General features: G+C 48.8%; 1 protein-coding gene across 3 annotated transcripts in view; it reads left to right on the top strand.

Annotated features, from left to right (window-relative positions):
- lingo1a (leucine rich repeat and Ig domain containing 1a) overlaps positions 1 to 13,510 on the top strand; it is a 133,153-nt gene that overhangs the window by 107,831 nt on the left and 11,812 nt on the right. The window contains exon 1 of one of the 3 annotated variants that reach the window (XM_029153436.3): positions 4,320 to 4,770. The exons of the other annotated variants lie outside the window; for them this stretch is intronic. The gene's annotated coding sequence lies outside the window, so the exon portion shown is untranslated. Of the gene's footprint in view, positions 1 to 4,319; positions 4,771 to 13,510 lie in introns of those variants that run through there. 3 annotated transcript variants of the gene reach the window in all.

The raw sequence follows: 13,510 nt of genomic DNA, 5'->3' as shown, positions 1-13,510 counted from the left end.
CTGCTCGTGCGACTGCTGGCCTAACAAAGCTACTGTAGGTATGATTTAGAGCAGATGGACTCACTGGGCCTCCACTTATTATTCTGGGGTTGAGAATAGATTTGTATTAAGGTCATGTGGAGACACAGCATGTTTTAAAGGTTCTGATGCATTGTAGCTTACAGTAGCTGTCTTGACCTTGACAAACCTCTTTTGTCTTGTTATAGACACTAACTGCAGATTCTGGGTAGTTAACTTCTCCCTCATCGTTCTAATTGTCACACAGATTGAACCACTGTTTCAGAGCTTTTAATGACATTCATTATCATTTTGCTGCGACACATTTTCAACATTATAGTTTTGAACGGCCTATTATTTAAATAGTTTTTATCCCAGATGTCATAGTGAAACCATCTGCCCCTGAGCCATGCGCAGTCCCTTCCCCTTTACTGTAGAAGCCAACGTTATCAGGCCCAATGTTGAATCTCTACTTTGTGTACATTTTCCTGAAAGCAGATGTCAGTGATGCCAAATCCAAGCCCTGCTCATTCGGATGCTGCCTCCAAGCCGTGGCACAATGCTTCCTCAGGACCTTCGCCATTCATGGCCCGCTGAGGGTAGTTTTCCCCTCCAGCTTCGCCAGATACTCTGCTCTCCATTTTCACTGCACCAGGCATCTCACATGGCAGCACAATAATACAAGTCAGGGTAGATGAGTGACAAGGAGCGAATCAATGCACGCGTTTGTGTGTGCTGTAAGTGTGAATAGGATGCTGAGAGCGATTACACCTTCTCATCATTGTACAGTAGCTTTTAGACTTGTTGGTATAGAGTAGCACAACAATGAGTAGCGAGAGCATAGACGTTACTGTTCTGCACAGAAAACATGAAATACTAACATTTCATCGATCTGTCTTAGCGAAACGTCGCCTCTCTCTGTGCAAAGTGAAGTGTGCGTTGATGTGACAAGGAATGTGTCATACAGGAGACTTTAATGTGATTGAGTGCCTGTGTTCGTAGCGTGGGAGCAAAGAGCGGCACAAAGGGTCTGCGGGGTGTTTGTGCCAAGAACCTCACAAGAAAGTACAAGAGTAGCGCGGAAATGTAATAAGTGCCCGTGAAAGTATATTCACTTTAAAGGTCAGGAGGATGGGCTTGTTGCGAGGTGGTGGCAAAACCGAGGCTTTTAGAGCGCCGCCGCTAAAAAGGCCACGCAGGGGCAGCGGCAGAAGATGGCGGCGCCATGAATGGCTTTGATTTCAGGTGTGAGTCCACCTCATAATTACGCCACACCTTTTGGGGGCTCGCGTGTCGTGAGGGTTGTGAAATTTGCAACTGGTTGCAACTTTTACATCCAGCTGCCAGACATGGGCCGTCAAAGCATCAGGTTTCAGGATGATCCTGTTGCGTCGACGAGCAGAACGTCTGGGTTTTGTCCGCTGCAGGTAAAGAAGCCGCTCTTTTTGTTGACTGGGGATCAGTACAGCAAAGAACACGGCGGCACATAATTGGGATCCACTACATGTGGAGGTTCTGTCTGTGCTGCTGCAAAAGGAGAATGTGACATTCCTGTTGCAGTTCACTCATTGGGTCTGATTCCAGTACATTTGTGGTTCTCAACAGAATAGAAAGCAGATTTTCTATTGTGTTCCACTGCTTTGAATTAGTAACTAGAACTCTCCATGGTCCTGAAATTACAGCCTGTAGAAAATACAGCACATGCTCATACGGTACAATCAGTAGCAGAGATGTTCAGAATATTTAAGGATGTAACTGAGCATAGGACAAAGCCCAGCGTCTGCGCCTGTTACAAAAAAGATTATATTTAAAGATTTATATTTCCTTGTTTGGGAGAAAATAAATGTTTACTTCGCGAGAGGCGCTTCCACTTAGTGCAGAGCAGATTTTGTGTGTTTGTTTTCGTCAGGAGACTTTGGCTAACTTCCTCTTTGATCGAGAGCCGTCCAAGTCACGTGGCGACAGAAAAGCGGTGCGACGGCTGGGCTGCCGTCACCTCGTGGTGCAAGCTGTCGTTTAGAGCTGCGAAAACAGAATTAACACAAGAGCCGTCTCCTTTGGCTCCTGAAATATGTCGCCTCACCTTCAGATCCTATCATCTAACATCACCCGTTTATAACATTCTTTGTGAAGCCACCTCTGCCTGTAAATTATATATCATTATCATCATTACTGCAAGTATGATGTACAGGTAGATGTGCATGAATTATCCTTAACAGGTGAGTTCTGCTACAGACGTAGAAGACAATTCAGATTTCACACCTGGTTTTCTTTTGTCACCTACTGCGAAGAACAAACATCCCTTCAAAACACCTGGGTTTAATTGGGCAAAGAGCAACAACTAAGCAGGAGATGAAGTTCTGTCACAGACACACTTCATGGCTGAAGGTTTCCAATGTGTCTGCACAGGAAACAGCGGCTGCGCTGTAATTATGTGGAGTGTGTGAACATCAAACGAGAATCGGGGAAGACAGTCCAACTGCAACAATAAGAGCCTGGCGAGCGTGCACGCCACGAGCGTGCACGTGACTCGGCACCACGCAAACGTAAAGAGCAGCGTGCGAGCCGGCGGTGAGGAAGACTGCACCGGCTGAATTATTGATGGGCTGCTTTCAGAGCCTATGGCGTCACTGGGTATCCAGTGTTACAGCTGTTGTTGTTTGCAGCTCTTAGCAGAGTGCCGAGGATGGTGGTGACGATGATGATGATGATGATGAGGCAGACACGAATGCAAGCGCTCAACCTCACCGCTCTCCCCTCTTCCCTGAAGTGCATCCGAGCACAGCTCATGTTCACATTCCTTACATTGCATTACCCTTGGATTTTAATGGTCTGCATTAGAAACACTGGACGTGTTTGACCAGTGCTGCTAATGTGGATGACGGCGTGTTTGTTTTACCTTAAGGCTTAAAAAGCGGCTGAGGCTCAGATTAAACATGTTGCCAGGCACCTCCCCTCTTCTTTAATCTTTAATGTCACATCCACGGGGAAATATAATGTCAGCTAACTTGTAGTTTAAAGTATCCGTGTCTAAGTTTTGATGCGGTCAGTAATAGTTTAGTGATCTGGAAAGAAGGAAGTGCCCCCCCCCCCCCCCCCCCCCCCCCCCCCCCTGGGGAATAGTATCGCAGGCGTTCCACAGTAGAGTAAGAGGTGCCTCCTCCAAGCGTGAACTGATGCTGATGACATTCACATGTAGCTCTAACGTCTGAGTGGTCTGAGCAGAGAAGCTGGAGGACGCGAGGAGGACGCAGGCGCGTCCTAGCGCTGTCAGACAAACACCTCCGAAAGCTTACATGCAACCAGTGAGTTAGAACGGAGTGAAGCACGTTAGGCTGGAGAAGCATAATTGGGGTCCTGATGCTCTTCTAACCACTTGGAAAACACTAGAATCAAACCACTTCCAACTGGGAGGTTGTTAAAAATCTATCATGTAAAACTATTGAAGTGTGGCTCTTAAGACGGAGCTTCTGTTCATCTCAGAGCTTTTGCTTTACCTTTAAAGACAATCGGCTGCTCCTGAACTTGACCTTTACCTCCATGATCCACAAAGTGCAGCACAACTTACTGTAACTGTACTCTCATGAACCTTTAAAAACAGGCTTAATTGAACACTAGTCACGTTTGCCTCTACATGAAACCACCCTGCTGCTTTCCTGCACCTGGCATCACCTTAGAGACAATGAGAGGAGGCCGGACCAGAGCCTGCAGAACGGTGTTTTAAGGGCCGCGTGCAGTCTTTGAATGATCGGAGCGGGGATCCCATTTTAAAACCACAGGAGACAAAGACTCGGATGTGTATTAGACGGCACACGCCAGGTCCCTCCTCCTGAAGAAACCCGTCTGTGTGCGTGCGTTTGTCTGCATTATGCGAGGCCCACAGCGCCATCAGGCCCTCAGAAGAGGAACTGCTGCTTCGCCCGTGCCCACGTCTCACCGCACTCCTCCATCTGAATGTCTTTCTTTGCTCGCCAACAGCTCGTCCGTGAAACATGTGCGTGTCGCAGAGGTAACGTCACGTGCTCCACGCACTTGGACATCGTCGCTTTACAGGCGTTATATTATATGTCCGCGTCCCGGCGTCTGCGCGCGCGTAAACGTGTGCGCGCGCGCGCCAAAGGGAGACGGACTGTTTTAAGATGAATATGAACTAATAATCATACACGCAGATGAAAGATTGATCCGACCCCGCGTGCACAGCTGTCAAAATGTAGGTAAATACCAAATGCGCGCGCGCGCACGCACGCAGACACACACAGACTTGAGCGGGGCAGCGCGCTGGGTGCGATCTCCGTCCCCCCCTCCCTCCCTCCCTCCAGCAAGCGGACAGTCTGTGCCACTGACGACAGCCAGTCACACAGCGCTGAGTGCGAGGCTGTGGAGATACTGCATCAAGAAGCGAGAACTGCGCGCCCGCTTCGGGAGCGCTGCGTGGGAGTTCTGCTCGCTACCTGCCATTTGCATTCCTCCCGATTCTTCGCCCTCATCCTCGGACGAGTCCGGGCGCGCGGGGAGTCCCGGCACCGAGGCAGGATCGCGTGTTCGCGTGGGTCGCCCGCCTTCACTGCAGCCGGTACCGTAGAACTGTGGCTCCGGCGCCGCGGTCCATTTGATTGGAAATCTGCGGGAAGCTCGTTCAGTCTTTCCCGTTTGAAAGCTTTCTTTCGAGGCGATGGACTTGAGATAGTGCGTCTCGATTTGAGTGCTGGTGACTGGGAGTTGCCGTAGGGGAGAATGCGAAAGGATGCTTGGATCCAGTGAAGGCTACAGCAGGTGAGTATCGCATTACTAAACAAATGGGTGTTGATTGGGACGCGGGTGCATTTCGCTCCACTGTCTTAGTGGTCGCGCTCGTGCAGTTTAATGTGGGCTGAGGCCAAGGTTTGGGAGCGGATGATATCCACGCAGCGCGAGCCCGCTCTCCCCGCGTTACTTTGAAGAACGCGTCGCGTGTGCGGCTTCTCCCGTGGCGTTTGCGACATTGGCGCGCGCCGCGGGCTCCTCCGGGACCGTTCCTGTGCGGAATCGGCGAAAATAGCCCGGTGTGTCCGCGGTGGGCAGAGTCGGTTGACAGGACAGAGCGGCGAGGTGGTCGTGCGGTTAGGCGCGTCCTCTGCAGGTAGAAACTAACGCATCTAATCCGCGCAGATTCCAAATTAATTTACTGATTCGTTATCTTTGCCCGTTCCCACTGTATAATCTGCTTTACTGGCCATTTCTGCGCACACGGGCGCTTGTCTGGGAGCGCGAAGGCTTAAGCCATTAATCAAATTTAATTGTCCCGCGATTGAGTGTGTGCGTGTGCGTGTGTGTGTGTGTGTGTGCGAGAGAGAGGGAGCGAGAAAGAGGGGACGGGGAGTGAATGGCAAAATGTTATCTTAATCTAGCCTGTGTTTGGCCACGTATGGACTGCGCTGAGATAACATTTCTGCCTGTGTGCAAGTGTGAGGCAGTCGTGATCCTCCCCATTCCATTTTATTCGTCTGCAAAGATGTCTATCTGTGAAATGGGCAGCGGAGAAAGGCGGATCGGGCTTCTGGTGCAGCAGACGCCGGAGTTGTGTTAGGATTTCGTTTGCATTTCATTCAGGAGCGAGTTGACTTTTATTATTTTTATTTTATTTTTCCTTATTACTTATTAAGGAAGCGGCGATGTATGAGACACGAACCGCGACTGCGCAGGACGCGGAATCAAACTTGCGTTCACGCGCGACGACAGGAACGAATTCACGATAGTGCCTCCTTTTATTATCCTGCACCACGTCTTATAATGACACACCAAAACAGTTGCGGCAGAGCATCAGAAGATTGTGTGATGCTGCGCCTGCGGAAATTCATAAAGTGCTGTAGCTCTATTGGTTATAAATAGCCGGAGGGAGCGGACGGCCACATAGAACATGAGCAGCCTCGCGTCGCTGGAGCAGCAGCAGCAGCAGCATCCTCTCCGCTTTATCCTGGCCCACGATCTGCAATGATAGATACCTGATACACTTGGAGATATCATGGCGCACAGATAGAGGGGCGAGGTCGTGGCTCCTGAGCCCAGCCCGTCGGTTGCCTCTTATCAGAGTGCCTTTAGTTTCCTCTCTGTGTGATCTCCTAATTATAACTGTGGCAGTAAATTGTACATTCGGGGTGACCTTATTAAACTGAATGTTAATCTTTTTTCAGGTGGTCAGACATGAGCACAGTGTGTTTAATTTCACTTACTGGCTCAGCATCCTATTTTTGTCAGCTTTTCCTGCTAATCTCTTCGATGACTGGGATGCCGCTGCCTCGCAGCAGCTCGGAGGCTCCTGAAACGCGTCACCCCCTTCGTCCGGGCTTCGTTGCTGCCTTCATTAACAAATGTGCCGCTGCTGACCTTGGCTATCCTCCATAGGATTCACCTCCCTGCCCTCCGCCGGGCTCCAGGCCACCCACCCCGGGCGCCTCCCGCAGTAAAATGATGATGTTGAAGTATTGCATTGATCCAAACCTCTGCACGGCGGCCGCTCGCGCTCCTCGTAACACTGAAATGTGATGCTGACGTCCCCCTGAGCCTGATCTGTTGGGCTTCTTCTGGTAACGTGGGATCTGCTGGGTCTTGCGTTCTGTAATATCTGGGATTTGGTGTAAATAACATCAACACAAGTGAATTGGATGGATTCTTCTGAGCACTGAAGGACTGGGAGCCGAGGAGGCCTGTTTGGGCCATGATGTTAGTGCACCGTGGCTGATCTTGCCTTTCACAGCACATTAAATGACCAGCGCTGGTGAGCAGCCTAATGCTGTCTGATGACGCGGTAGCATGTCTCCTGGAGACACTCATCCTGGGTGTAAAGCTGACACCTACTGCATCGACAAGGTGTTTATTAGCTCCCAGTTGTGAGGCCATGGATGCCTGCATAATTCTACCATGACACGGTGCCGGGAGTTGTCACCCGGGACGGCAATTATGTTGTTTTTTCTGAGACCAGGCTGCCATTTTACTTGATGCCCCCGCCTTGATACATCAGTGCCCGAGGCTGGTTGGCATGTTTATGAAAGGCCTGCAGTGGGATCATAGTCGCGGATTGATGGGAGGAGGAAGGAGCCTCTTGTTCACGAGTCACAGTTGTCCTTGAGAGGTGTCTATTGAACTAGATATCCCAGAAAAGCAGCGGTTCAACAGCGTTTATGATATTTCTTTCACATGTTGTACCTGCATACGATTCTCCCACTGTTTATTAATGCTTCTATGAGATTGTTTGAAATGCCCTGGGATGTTGCACTTCGTCCAGCAGGATGTGTGGTTCTCTGCAGCCGTGCAAGTGTTTCACAGTGGCATAACTTATTGATTTACAGGCCTGTGGCTGATCAAAAATTGAAAAGCTTAAAATATGTCAAACTGCTTTAGTGAAGTGGCTCCTTTGTCTTCGTGTTGTATAGAGCACTGTATGACGCGTGGTTGTTTTGGTCTTATTTTATAGCAAACATTATTACGTGGTCCTGTTTCACTGACTTTAAGCCCAAGCCATGAAACGAGGCGGTGTTTTGGTGTTTTGGCTTGTTTTTTCTTCCAGACACTTCATAAGATGCCACGTATCCTCTCGAGGTGTCTTTAATGGAAAGCACTGAGCTTGTTCATTTTACCTGTCACTACTGCTACTACTTGCAGCATTAGACTCAGCCTGGTCGCATGATGCTCCCACTGTAAACCGTGCATTTGAAGCCTTTGTTCTGAAGCTGCGTTGGCTCCACTGGCAGATACAGGCTGGAGACTTGCAGACGCACATTTTCCCACGACTGAATGCAGCAATAGCAGAATTCTGATTGCAATGTCCTTAATCCTGCTGTCAAATGATGACGTAATCATTGCATGGATTCATTGACAAATGGCAAATTGTATTCATAAACTAATCAAAAATACTCAATGCTGTTCAATAAATGGATAATTTATGGTGAAAGTCAGGTGTTGAAACGATTGTTAAAGATATTTACTAAATTCATTCTTCTGCTCCGTCTTGGTCGAGGAATGTCAGCGCGGTTTCTAAATGCCATGTGTTCACATTAGCCTGTAGGGTTCATTCACCTTCAAAGGACTCGTGATAGAAAAGCGCCTACAAGGGCAGCTAATTCTGATCTGCTCCACGGTATTTCGAAACATGTTTTTAGAGAGAAATTTCTTTAAATGTGCCTTGAGAGAGCAATTTCACCTTTTACGCCCGCGTGGAAAATCAAGGTGGCCACAAAGAAAAGCTGGATTACCAGGTTTAGAAATGGCAAGAGCCAGTGGGAATTGATTTGTGGTGAAGTATGCTCAGAATGCTGCACCTCCACAAGCCATGACCCTGTTCAAGCTGCATCTCTATATAGTTTATAATTGATACGCGACGAATGCCAGTTTTATTATGATTATGCTATAAATATGTGTTTCATCACAAACCATTTGCACGAATACACTGATAATAATAGTCAGAATTCATGTCCCCATAAACCCACATGGATCGTCTTGAGTTAGAGCTGACGGCAGTTATGAATCCAGAGTTGGAGAGGTTTTATTGTGACCGACCCGCTGGAGTATTAGCAGCAGAGCAAAGCGTTGCCAGGCAGATTAAATCTTTGACACCCGTCGCTGAGACGATTGTGTGAATGACACATATGTCGCTGTGCTAAGCTGCTTGTGGTCTGTGGACTCCAGCAGCCGCAGCCGTCAAAGACCTCAAGGGAGGAGCGCTAAAACTACAAAAGGCTCATTCCAAGTTCCTAAAGCAATGTTTTACCTCAACAAATGCTCATTTGCACAGGTGTCGTACGTGCACCGGTCTGAGAACGAGACCGAAGCACGTGGGGCTTTAGTGAATCAATAGTCCTCAGTGGCGACTGTCAGTCCTGTGCAGCGGCGTTGCAATGTGTTGCATAAGGCGTCTGCTGAAATGGTCCTATTCAGTGGCAACTGGGAAACACAATAGCAGGACAACAGTAGCTCCACTTATGCAGCCGCACTCGAATGGAGCGTGTGATATTTTCCAGAAGTGGGAACAAGATTTGTGTTAGCGCTCCACCTCGCAGACGTAATAGCTGTTAAAATACCTTGTTGAGATTCAGAGTTCACCGGGTTCCACGTTTCGGTTCAGCACAAGCACTCTCGCCCGCTCTCTTCTGTCTAGTAGGCCGACTGAGGTTCTGCTCAGAGGGTCCGTTGTCAATTACAGCCGGCCCACTGCAGGCGTTCCCTGATTGGGAAGGAGGACACGGCAGCAGCTTCGCCTCCTTGAGCGACGTCTTCGCCTCGGCTCCCTCACGTCCTCTGCGTTTGGCTAATTCCTGTTCGAGCTGAAGTCCAGCGCTTGTTTTTTTTTTTTGCCGCCGCTACTGTGATGCTTAAAGAGCACCATTACCAGCTGCTCAAACCATTAGAATTCAATAGGAAGATGGACCCCACTGTTCAAATGCTGCCACAGCACAGAAGAGCAGCCCTTCATGATGCCTTAATTAAAGCATCCTCTTATAATTCAGATGTTTTAATGTGCTTCAAGCCCATTATTCTCTGCTTTCATCACATCAGTTCAGTTGCTTTTTATCCATCGTCAGTCTGTTCTCATTCATCATGTGAGTCAAGACAACGGGGGCCTGGCTGTGAGATACAAAGGGCCAGACGGGTTTTGGTTCCCTAAAAGCTCACTTTCTCAATCTCATTCTCTCTGTTTAACTTCACTAAAGGGCCTCTCTGTCTGTCTGCCTGCCTCGTTTTCTCCTCCTTCAGTCCGGCTCTCATTCACCCACTTGCTGTCAACGCAGCAAGAGAGAGAGAGAGAGAGAGAGAGAGAGAGGAATGACAGCACGTTGTAACAAAGAACTGCTAATACTGTCGATGGAGGAGAGTGAGAGTGCAGCGAGGAAACACAAGGTCAGATTTCAGGGTATCGACCCGGCTGGGTGGCATGAGCCATGTTAGTTTGCAAAGGAGCAACGAGGATGCCACCAACAGTTAGACCTGGAACAGCCTGGAAAGCGCAGTGTGTTAATAAATATATTAGGATAAAGAAAGTCCACTCCTGAATTCAAATGATAGATTGCATTCGGGGAGCAGTGGTGCTCGCTGGGATTTTCCGTTCGCCTGGTTTATCCGTGCATGTAAACACCACCTCCTGTCTATTTTTGAATGTGACAAACCGTGTAGCGTCGGAGCTGTTGCCATTTTGTCTCATACGTTCCCGTATAAGCCTACAACATGTCTGCAATGTATAAGCACCAGAATGGAATCATGGCGTTCCCTGACGCCTAATTTAATGACTGAAGACTCCCTGAAATAATATCAAATCCACAGCCAGCTTTTAGAGCCAACATTTTGTGTCAAAACTGCTTCTTCGGTCTGAACAGCAGCCAAAAAAAAGTGTTCGAGTTATTAAGATTTGCAAACAAGCATGAAAAGCGAGCGGCTCTTTAGACTTGTAAATATCCAGCAAATGCAGCATATTTCCCACAAATAAATGACTAAAACGATGAATCATTCAGCAGAGCATTTGTAATAACGGAACGTGTTACAGTCCAGGTCAAAATGTGCTGTTTACGGACAAAACGCTCTTGCAGACGGTAAGACAATAATTCCACGCGTCTTTCAAAGCGTCTCTGCTGCGATGAGACGAAAGGGAGCGATGTGACAATGAGGAGGGCGGCCTCACCGCCAGAGTCCGGCAGGGAGGCTGGGATTACCAGCGCCTCCACCCTCCAGGCCACAGGGCGCGCACATCATATCGGTTTTCATCAAATGGCAGACTGTGGTACAGTTAAGATGGAACTGTGCTCGCTGATTCTTAGCATAGAATCATAGCCGTGCAGCATTAGAAATGCTCCCTCTCATAAGGTAAAAGGTATAATTAATTATATCTGCCACACCTAAACGCACTATGTGGTGCTTTTGAGCGACAATAAGCACATCACACTGGTCTCGCTCTCTGAATCCGAGGTGGACGAGCGAAGGCGGTGAAACTGGCAACACGTCGGCGGCGGCGGCGTGTGGGTGAGACTGATGAAAGGGCCGGGAAGCGATCAAAGGCGAGAAAATTAAATGGCATTTGACCCGGCTGGACGCTGGTGAGTGACGTGGTGCCACACGAGTGCAAAGTGGCTGGGAGCCCGTGGGAATCGGGAGGCGGGGGCTCGGATGGGGATCAGGACCACGGCCAATTTAACCCTGATGTAGGAAAGGGCTGTGAGCAGGTGGGCGGAATGAGAGTTCTAGAGTTAATGTCAAGCGCGCTGCTGCTTTAAGGTCGCATGAAGGAACCGCACTCCCTCTTCACCCTGATCTTGAACCAGTGGTTGATATGCAAACGCCAAATCAATATTTCAGCTAGTCTTTTTCCTCACGTACGCTCCTGATATGTTGGCAGCAGCGCCGACACCGTTCCATGAGCCTTAGGCAGGTGCTATGGACGTTTGCGTTAGCGGCTATGACGCTAACCCGGCTACGATGCTAACGCGGCTACGACGCTAACCCGGCTACGACGCTAACCCGGCTGAGAGCTACCTGCTCCCTTGTGTTGCTGCATCACACGCTCCGTCATCTCGCGAAACGAGACAAACGTGGGAAGACGTCGGCACTTCCACTTGTGCAGATGTCACACAACTCGCATCACAGGCCGGCCGGCGTGACAAGGCTACAAAGAGGGAGCTCTGGAAACGTGTGTCCACATACAGTAATCGTCTGCCTGCGAGCACGCCTCAACAAAGGCTGCCGCTCTCCCCGGGGAGAAACAAAGGAAGGAGTCAGTCAGTCGCTGTCTTGGGCGCGGGCGTGAGTGGCAGCGAGGATCTCCCCGCCGAGCGCCGCAGATTGGGCCCGGATGGGCTTTGATACGAGTAGTCCTCGGAATCTTAATAGGTTTTTCTACTATTAGGAGATATTAATCCTCAGCCAGTCTATATGAGCTTACCCACTGTGCGTTTGCTAAACTGGCTTTAGCTGAATTACTCGGAACAACGCTCTAATGCATTTCTCTTGAACATCTTTTAGGGGTGCAGGAGTGTTGACAGGGGATTTGCAGTATCTTTGCCAACCCTAAAGCCATCTGCTATTACAATGCAGGGTCACCTTGTCATTGATCTGCGTCTAGCGTGTGAAATACCTAGATTGTCTTTCTAAAAGTGCGATTGGGTTCCCTTTAGCACCCCCAGGATTAGCCGAGCTGGTGAGATGTGATTCTCGTCTTTTCGCTATCTTTATGACCTCCTCTCATACTGCAGGGAACCAGAGATGGGGAATGTGCGGATACAAGGACAGCTTAGACAAGTAATTTTGCCTTTAATTGCTCGGAGCTCCCATGAGTGCTATTGCTTAAGCACTTTAAAAACTGTTGTTGTTTTCCTCCACGTAATCTTTGATTATATGAAGGTCAGCATTTTTCTCTAATCTTCTTAGGAGAGAATGTGGAGCAGGTGGATGCTGAGACCGTGCTCAGAGCCCAGAGTAACCTGCGCCCTATTCCATCCATCCATCGCTCTTATTCAAGTCTCCCAAACCCGTCTTAGCCACATTATGTGCAGTGGTCTTTGTTTTTCCTTTTTTTTTTGTTGGGTTCGACTCATTTCCGAGTCTGTATGAAAAGAGTCATTATGTGGGGTTTTATCTGGCTAATTAAGGCTTCATCTTTCTGGGCGATCTCTCAGAGGACATGGATTAAGCTTCCCTATCTCTGCACCGGAGCCATGTTGGGGTCGACCAAGCCTGCGCTGAAGCTCGTGGAGGGGGAAATAGCATTGCTATGTCAAGTTTATTCACTTTTGTGAAATAAATACCAGAGTTCGGGCGAATATCTGACACCTGCGTCCTCAGAGTGTTCGGGATTGTTTTTGCTTCTGATCGACACGTGCCCCGGCAGCTGTGGCCACCGTGTCTCTCATGACCCCCTGGTCTGAACACAACCAAATCCCACAGTAAGTCAAAGCAAGTCATATTCAACACATTCTCTAGATCATGTTAAACGTGGGCTGCGGCCCCTCGTCTGTTCCAGCTCACCTCTGTTTCTGGGTTACATACCAGCCGCCTGTTGTTTTCTCAGCGATACTCGGCCGTGTTGTTGTCGCTGCTGCTACGGCATCTAAGAAGGTCTTTAAATGGTCCAAATTTTTTTTCACTGCGCAGCCAGAAAAGCTTCTTGAATCCCGATCACTTTGTTTACTTCAATGGGCAGCGTTTTATCTGCGTTTGCATTCACATTAATCATTTGTGAGCACGGATCTCAAGTCACTATTTGTTAATGCAAAGACGGCGCTGTATGAATTTCAAATAGCCTTTGTCCCTGGTCCACCTCGTTATATCAGTAAGTGAGCTCACTGTCTGGATGGTTAAATCTCCCTTTTGACTTTTCTCTACTTCTATAAAGGGGGAGACAAAACACCCTCATTGTAATGGTGCAGAAACACAATCTGCCTCAGAGCTTTGGCTGCTTATGCTCAGTTCCTATAATGCACCCAGGTTTTTGATAAAGCACTTATGAGACAGTGTTTTCGTCTGAGCTCGCGCCCCTGGAGGAGATGAATCCTGAATG

This window comes from Betta splendens, chromosome 6 (assembly GCF_900634795.4).
Source record: "Betta splendens chromosome 6, fBetSpl5.4, whole genome shotgun sequence".
Taxonomy (NCBI): domain Eukaryota; kingdom Metazoa; phylum Chordata; class Actinopteri; order Anabantiformes; family Osphronemidae; genus Betta; species Betta splendens.
This window is presented reverse-complemented; position numbering and strand designations above follow the sequence as displayed.